The 8517-nt window shown below is 40.7% G+C and overlaps 5 long non-coding RNA genes across 5 annotated transcripts; 1 reads left to right on the forward strand and 4 right to left on the reverse strand.

Moving 5' to 3' along the window:
• Nucleotides 1-2100: 2100 nt before the first annotated feature.
• lncRNA:CR44859 (long non-coding RNA:CR44859) lies at nt 2101-2701 on the forward strand. Its single transcript, NR_124277.1, has one exon. It is a non-coding gene; the product is annotated as a long non-coding RNA:CR44859 (long non-coding RNA).
• Nucleotides 2702-4453: 1752 nt separating this feature from the next.
• Nucleotides 4454-4770, reverse strand: lncRNA:CR45373 (long non-coding RNA:CR45373). Its single transcript, NR_124278.1, has one exon. It is a non-coding gene; the product is annotated as a long non-coding RNA:CR45373 (long non-coding RNA).
• A 119-nt stretch (nt 4771-4889) lies between these two features.
• On the reverse strand, nt 4890-5159 carry lncRNA:CR46408 (long non-coding RNA:CR46408). The gene has a single exon (NR_167818.1). It is a non-coding gene; the product is annotated as a long non-coding RNA:CR46408 (long non-coding RNA).
• Nucleotides 5160-5326: 167 nt separating this feature from the next.
• Nucleotides 5327-5625, reverse strand: lncRNA:CR44860 (long non-coding RNA:CR44860). Its single transcript, NR_124279.1, has one exon. It is a non-coding gene; the product is annotated as a long non-coding RNA:CR44860 (long non-coding RNA).
• A 226-nt stretch (nt 5626-5851) lies between these two features.
• lncRNA:CR45374 (long non-coding RNA:CR45374) lies at nt 5852-6264 on the reverse strand. Its single transcript, NR_124280.1, has one exon. It is a non-coding gene; the product is annotated as a long non-coding RNA:CR45374 (long non-coding RNA).
• Between the last annotated feature and the right edge of the window lie 2253 nt (nt 6265-8517).

An 8517-nucleotide genomic window follows, 5' to 3' on the forward strand; every position in this document is an offset into this window, starting at 1 on the left:
ATAACAAAATTTTATATCTGAAAGTTAAATAAATCTTAAAATATTATTTAAGAAGAGTAGAATGGAATAATTACAATAGTTTTTGTGCTTATGTACATTTTGTGCAATTAAATGCTACGTTTATTCATAGAAACGAAAGCGTAAATTGGAAAGATTTGACAGTCAATGGTCTATGACAAGATAATTTGCTTAAAATGGTTCCTTTTCGAAAATCTCTATCTTGTGCGATGTTTCCTTGGCCTCACGAGAAAAGGCTCACCACTGTGGATGGCCCAATCCAAACCTCCTACAACTAATACAATGGAGCACTTGTGACTCTGCAGAATGGCGCTGCGTGGGGGTGAGTGTTAGTGATTGTCCATGGGTTTCCATGGCGAGTGTGTCGACTTTGGTGGGTACTTTATGGCCACGCAGCTCCAGCCGGCCAAAAGAGAGCTTGTCCCCTGGTTCGGACTCCAACCGGCCATCCACAAACTCGGACTTCGAGTCCAGTTCCAACTGCAGCACCAAGTCCAGCTCCTGCGCTCCTGTCAGCCAGTCGTATGTATTCATTTCCAAAGGGAATAACTTATGTACGCTCTGGGCACAATAAATTCTTGCACTGCAAATGTCAATTAGGCCGTTGATTTTCTCTCTTTTTTTCTCTTGCTTATTTTTTTTTTCGTTCAGCTTTTCTGTCCAGGGGAGAGCGTGAAAAATCTAATTGGCTTGGTGGGTATTTGTTTTCGCGTGGCCCCTTGAATTGATTTGTATTCAATACACACAAAAAAGTGTAAAGAAAACTAGAAAGCATGGTTAAAGACAAAGGCATCGTACATAGTTCGTATAATCAGTATTAAAACTTTTGATACATAAAATTCTTGTTGAAAAACTATGAAGAATTAGATTAAAACATTGCAATTAACCTGCACATACAGTGCATTAATTTTTTTTTGGGTGCACTTCGAGCACCATTTGAATTTACACTTGCTGGCGGAGAAGGAGGTTGTCCGCCGACTGCCACTTAGCTGTGAAATGATGACATAAAAGAACATATGCCCTGACACATCAATGGCGATGATGGTGGAGGAGATGGTGGAAGTGGGGGCGACTAATAGGCACAAAAGCGTAACCGGAGGAGCTGCGACTGTGGCTCGTTTGTTTGCTTATTGACAGCTTCTTACGCACGAGAGTGTGGCCACAAGTGCCATTGGCAAGTGTACAATGGCCAAGTGCGTCGTCGCCGTCGTCGCCGTCGTCGTCTTGGTCGCCGTCTTCTTCTGCAAAAATTGCAGAAAAAATCAAAAATAATTGCCAAGACACTGGACAAGCAGCGCAACGCGAGAGATGCCGGGAGATGCGTTTGGTGTGATTATATTGGGTTTTTGATACGTTAACCAAAGGGCTAAGAAACAGAAAGAGCAGAAAGAGCGACGGTGGTTGTAGCTGTGGCAGTGGCAACAGCGACCGACATTGACAGGTCAATATTGATGGAAACAAGATTTATATGACAACGCTGGCTATATTTTCAAATTTAATGAGCCAGGCGGACCGACTGGCCATAAGGAAGTGCCCGAGCGACTGCCGCTGATGGACCCGGTCGTGGCACATCCACATGGGCCCAGATGAGATGCGACATGGACGTGGAGAAGTGTCGAGTAACTCGCTTAAATGATGTGCTAATAAGGCGCACATAACTTCGCAAAAGATGATGGATCCCCGTTGGCGGCGGCTTCTTAGGGGTTTCAATAAATGCAAACAGGTGGGGTCAATCAAGTAGCGCTGAGAAACATGGTACTGTATGAAACTGTAATCATTTTAAAAGTAATTACAGATATCCGATTCGATGGAACGTATGCAATATTGCTGGTCATTTCAACGCTCAAAATAAAGTTCATTTTACATGAAATATATAAATTAATAATTTTAGCTGACTTCTCAAAATGATGACCTCAACTGTATGAACATATGCCATTGTCTTGTGCTTGGGGATTTCACGCAATCCCACATTTGGTGTCTTGGGATGCGCTCAGATTATGGCAAATATGATGTGAATTTCTTGTTTTTTTTTTCGTTTGTGACCAACGAGCATGTAACTAATGAGTTGCGTAAATAGCTTACAAATTTGGGTCAAATATAAGAATAAATAATTACATCCTGGTCAAAAGCATTCGAAAAAGAGAAATGATGGATATTTAAGGATATCCTTGACCTTTGGCTTGAAAATCTGACTTCGGACAGTCAGAGGTGCTTTTGTGGCCACAAATGCTGACACCCACGGCTCTTACACCCACACCCATTGAAATGGCCAGACGTCTACATTCCTTTGAAGCTCCATTATCGCTGCACGTCATCGCAGATGAAAGGAAGTGCGGGGAATGCCCCCTTCGCCACTGCCCGTCGTCACTTGTCTGATATATCACCTGTACTTCGTACCAGCAGGAACCACAACCAAGCAACCACATCGAGTGCCTTTCCAGACAGAACAAACCAAATTGGAACAATGCTTGCTGGCCAAGAACTCGCGATCCGGGCCCTCAGACAATTGTCACACTTCAGACTCGGATTCGAATTCAGATTCAGATTCGGACTGAGCCTCAAAGTCAGCGAGCTTGAGGCTTTTGGCGCTGGCGTCTTTTGGGCCGAATCAAATGCATTAATCCAATTTACGCATGCCGGCTCCAGACGCAGCCTGAGGTTCACGGTTCTGGGCGTACACTGTAAAAAATATACGACACCTAATAACTAAATCGATTCAAGAGATAAGGTACATTAAAGTTAGGGGAGGATGAAGTAAAACATTTTAACTTTGTAAGTAAATTTGTGGCAAGAAAATAAAATACTTTTTAATTTTAAATATATATGAGAAAAATGATATTATTTTATTATTATTTACATTTCGTTTTCTCTGCGTGTTGATCTCACTTGGTCCGAAGCCACTTGCTCCAGAATGTAGACAACAAGTAACTCGCCTGATGACGGCCCCCGCTGGAGCTGTCAAATGGAATGCGTTCCATAAGAGCTGGGGACCAAAAAAAAAGAAAAAAAAAGAAAATACGAGTATATATATGTAAAACACTTTGCCAATCCGCAGCGTTGGATTCGAAGATTTCCGTGTAAATTTGCAGATTTTGTTCGGATTTTCCTTTCCTTTTTGCCCATTTTTTGCACTTTTTGAAAAGTTGGCAGCACAATTTAAGAGCAAGGCAATCAAGGAGGCGCAATCTGTGGAAGAGTTCGCAAGTGCAGGCGACCGTTGACAATTTTATTTATTTACAGTTGCCGACTGTCTATATAAATTGAGACCGTTGACCGCTCCGCCCCCCCTTCCAAGCTCCAGCTCCATCCTGAGATCAGCGAGCGGGCTGGACAATGTCAACATAGTTGCAATTAATTTGTAACCGATTATCATCTTCAGGTGCCAAATAAACTTCTCAACGTGTTGAGTGTCCTCTCCGTATCGGTTTTTCCCCGGTTGTTGTTTGTTCTCCTTTTTCTCGACTCCTTGATTTTTTTTTCTTCTTTTTTTTTTGACTTGTTGTTTTGCATGTTCCTGGCGTCTGCTTTATGTGCAACATGGTCACATAAACAAGATCAATCCGCTGCTGGTTGGACTCAATGTGGTGCGATATTCTCGGGACATAAAGCAAGGAATAACTTCATGAATCCCGCATAGAGGAGAATGCGGACCAAAAATAGTATTATTTTTGGGGTGTTTTGCAATGCAACCATAGAACTGTGTGAGTTATATTTACAAAAAATATACAATACAATTACAATTGGTCAAGAATGCCGATGTTAGAAAATGCAAGCAGAAAGTTATTTAATTTAACATTACGGTTTTTTCACTAGCCGAATATATAAATATCGCCTCACGGACCCATCTCCAGAGCTACCAGGGTGACAGGTTGCCATTTGGATGCACGGGTCGCTCGGGTTGCTCTTTCGCTTTTTTCCGGCTGGCGATCGCCTCGGTTGCCAACACTTGACGGATTTAATTATTTCGACTCTCCAGGCCCCTCACCAGCATCCTCTCCAGCGCAAAGTATCCACTCTGCACTTGGCCCCGAAGGAGTTGCGTGTCGCCTGTGGGCATTCCACATGCATCATGTCCAATCGTAATGAGAAAATATGGCATTTGTGATACAATAAAGTGTGCTTCGCACTTATGTTACACCAACATACGACTGCCAGTGCCCGAGTGCCAATGAAGTGGGGCTCAAGTTGAGGCTGAAGTTGGCCTCCGACTTTAACCCTTTTATGCCGTGAAATGACTACGGCAAATGCCACCATAATGGTCAGAGAGTGAGGCGATTTGTTAGCTGTCCTTAGAATTGGCAAGAGATTTTGGTAGCATGAAGTTTCAATTTGAAAACGAAAAGGATAGAAAATCAACACATATTTATTGAAATTTATTTTATTTGAAAAGTTTCAAATAAACCACACTTCCATTTTGAGTAATTACAATAAAATTCGAAGTGCACTATATATGTTATATTTCATCTTTGATTGTGGCCCTAATGGGTTAACGCTTAAAATGGGAATGGAGATTGTACTTGCTTCTGCTGCTGGCATTTTGCATGCGCCTAAATTATGTTGACAACTGTCTGTAGCGTCTCATTGCTCCATCTGCTACTCACTCATTATGCCAGGACGACAAGAGGTGGCTCAGTTCAGATTTGGCCAGCTCTGGGCCACGTATCATATCGCCGGCTCATGCAACATGCAACTGCAACTAGCTGCGGTTTGGCAACGGCCAAGTATTCGTGGAGAGCTGCTGAGACTGAAGCTGGTCTAATGCCTACGCCATTTATTAAATGTCTTCACGGTGCGACAATAACTTTATCAGCCTCAAGAGAGGAAGCTATTCTGGCACGAGACAAACACACGGATTCACGGGAAACATTTTTATTTAACTTAGCCTGGTTAAATAATTTAATGAAATTCACCAATCCTATATGTATTTATAATGTTAAGATATTACTCATATTTTCGAGTTATTATATTAACTTGATTTGTAAAGTCTTCAAGTAATTTTTTATATTATCGAATATTTTTTTCTCTGTGACTGGCAGCGAGTCATGTTAAGTCGAGGTGAAGAAGATGACTTTGCATGTCCAAGACGGTGTGCTCTGGTTACTCCACTGGATGCCAAGTGCACAGCATATTAACCCACTGAAGGCCAACCCAGAGTGTTCAGCTCTTGACTTAATTTAGAGATGGTTCCGCCAATTTAAATGGCTTAACATTAATTCATTGACGCGTCTGATTTAATTATCACGGTAGAAATAGCATTTGGTAAGGCTCTTTGAAATACTCTTATTTTAGGAATAAATACCAATCAGGTATTTTTTCATTTTATTTTTGATTATTTTACTTTCATAAATATAGTACAGTATTCTTCCACTATTATTAACTAAGTGTTAAGTCCACATCAGGTGTAAGCCAGCCAAAGATGGCGATTGGGAAAAGCAAAGTTGAGCTACATCCACTTTACCAGCTCATTAAAAGCCATTGCACCCACTTGCAGTCGTAGATCGTCCACTTATTGCATTGCGTGTACATTGCCCTCTGGCTAAAAAAAAAAGAGGAAACTCTGACTTTAAAACGACTCTGGGACTGAGATGTCGATTGCCATGTGCCGGCCTTATAATAAAGTTGGCCCAGAGCGTCGGCCATTTTGTGTGCTGATTCGAATTGTAAATTTGTCGCCTTCTTTCTCGCTTTACGCAAATTAGCCGATTCACATTTTATACATGAATTCTAAACGAGTTATATGAGGTTGGCAAACCTGTCGGGTAATAATTTTTGGTCCCGAACATATTAAAAAAAACCCCAATGGAGCCGCAGTAATATAATTTTTTTTGAGATCACCTAATGAGAAATTCGTGTTTCATTTTTCGGCTCAACAGAAATGCCGATGCATGCAAATTTGTGTATTTCTTGTTGAGCTCGAATAAAAATAAATAAGTCGCCAGCGGCTCAAAGTGCCATAAATTCTAAGAGTTTATGAACGGGTCAATATTTGCGTTAAGCCACAGTTCTGCAGTCGCTTTAAAAATTTGACAAAATAATTTCAAAAAGGCAACAAAGTTGCCCCTTACTTGTGTCGTCTTAGCCATTAAAGTAGCCATAAATATCGAAGCGTTTTTAATTAGTCGCCGATCGCAGTCCAGTTTCTGGATAAAAATAACAACGAATCAGGTGTTGATGCTGCTGGGGAAAATCGGTTTGATTCGAAATCATTTCAAATGCGTGATGGAGTCGGTGTCGGTGTCTGTGGGTCTTCTCAATGCCAGTTAGTTTTCTGGTGGCTAATGGCGTCTAATTTGACTAAATTATTCATGGCAGCCACCGATCGGTTCAACTTGTTTTCCGCCTCAATCAGTTTTGTCATCGAGCCATCATAAAATTTGTATAATTTTTACGGTCCTATAAAGTGACAGTCATGGGTTTTTAGTTGGACATCCACTTGATAAGGTCGCTTGTCTCCTTGATTTGCTCGCTCGCATTTGTATTATAATTTTCCCCCCTATTCATTATGTTTTTATGCTTTTCAATTTTCCCAACTCATTTTCCGCCGAGCTGATTGTTTTTTAATGAAGCTTCGGCGGGGAATGTGTAACGAAATTTGTGGATGGGTTTAATTGGTTACAGCATTTAGATGTGATTATTCTTGAATATCTTCGAATATTTATCCAAATATGCGGCTTTTTGGGTCCGATATCTTGGATCTCTAGTTTGTAGTTGATTAAAATTGGAGCAAGAGTGTAGGAAAAGGTGAATGAAAGTTTATTACTATGTAATTTGGAAAGAGTTGAATGAATTTTATACGGGAAAAATGCTGAAGTGTAATCAAATTAAGATGAATAAAAACGGAGGTGAAGAAGGTGTTGATAAAATTACAAATTACCAAGTGTGGCTTAGATAGATGCAATCCAGATGTTGATTAAGTAAAAACTTTCAATTTGATTAACTGACAATATAAGTGGTATAATTGAAAATGGTACGATATAGTAATGTTTTGTATTTGTAAATCATATGCAGCTGCAATCTCGACTTTCCCCATTTCACAATGCTATCCAGACCTACAAGTTAACTAGACTTCCCGCTCTTTAACTTCATGTCCGAATCACTTTAGTCGCTCTGATCGCTAAATCCCAAATGACAGGCGGGCTCAAAACAAATGTTAACCTCCTGTTTCTGCCCCCGAAAAAATATGTGTCCAACTGGTCGGAGCTTCCTGCTGTTACCGCTCTCCATTGGCCAACTCCTCACGCCCCCCCGGCTACCCAATCATCAATTTAATTGAAACGCCCACGTCATAAACTTGGAGGCAGTTTGTCGGATGTCTGGCCCCGTCTTTCTGGCCCCCATTGCGTGCTCAAATGTTTGCCATTTGCACCCACGCCCACTTAAAGCAAACTCCTAACTCGCGGCCCCCAAAACCACATCTGCATGTACATCGTACAGACGAATGCAAGCGGCCACTAAATTTCGGGTAAAATTATTGTTATTACACCGAAATCGTTTATTATTAATTTTAATGTATGGACAGGGCGACTTTGCGTTGCGTGACGCTCCCATGGCGACTGGCTTGTGCATCCGAAAATAAGCCAAATCCGCTGCAAATGCGTCACGTGACTCACCAGACGACCCACGGACAAAAACACAGACGCAGACATGAGTCGTCCTTTGCTTCCCGATTTGGTTGTGGACGCGTTTTTTATTGGTGCACCGGAAGATCGCATTTGGTCCTTTGACTTCGATGATGAATTATCTGAAACATACTTATATAGAAGAGTAAACCATAAACCAAATTGTCAAATGAAATAAGATGCTAACTAAAAACTTTTATGTAAGAAATGTTTTTTTGCATAAGTTAATATTTTTTGTTCAGTGTGTCTGTTTTTTTTAATCTACTATTTTCCAAAGGACGTGCCCAACTGGGTGCAGCTCCTGTCCAGGTAACGAAATCCAGTGGTTGAGAAGAGCGAGGAGGCACGCGTCGAATTCCCAATCCTCCCCTGCATTGAATAGAACTTTTTATGCCTAATTGAAATGGCGAGGAAACTTTGTTTTGTGTTGTTTTCATTTTTTCCATGTTGTTGCTCACCTTCTGACACGCTCGTGGCTCATTAATTATAGCACTCGCATTAAGTGGGTTGCTAACAGGTAGTAAACTGGCAGAAAAAAGGAATACGCAGGTTGCAAAAATTATGTATAAACATTAAGTATATTGTATATCGTGAGTTAAGGAATATTTAAAAATCATGTTCCATTCTATTTCTAAATATATATTTATTTGTGTTTATTGGATATATTAGAGTTAGTTAAAAGACAAGAAATGCCATTCATATTCGTCTGTGCATAAATATGAATTTTTCGCATTTAAAAATAAACCAATTTTTTTCAAAGTGCACCTAAAGATAGGGTTGCACGACAGTCGGGGGTGTGTTACGGTTTTATGTAAATTTGTGACAACCATAAAAAGCTGAGCCGTCGTGAAATGCATGGAAATGTAATTTCAGCTTAGTG

Source organism: Drosophila melanogaster, chromosome 2L (assembly GCF_000001215.4).
Source record: "Drosophila melanogaster chromosome 2L".
Taxonomy (NCBI): domain Eukaryota; kingdom Metazoa; phylum Arthropoda; class Insecta; order Diptera; family Drosophilidae; genus Drosophila; species Drosophila melanogaster.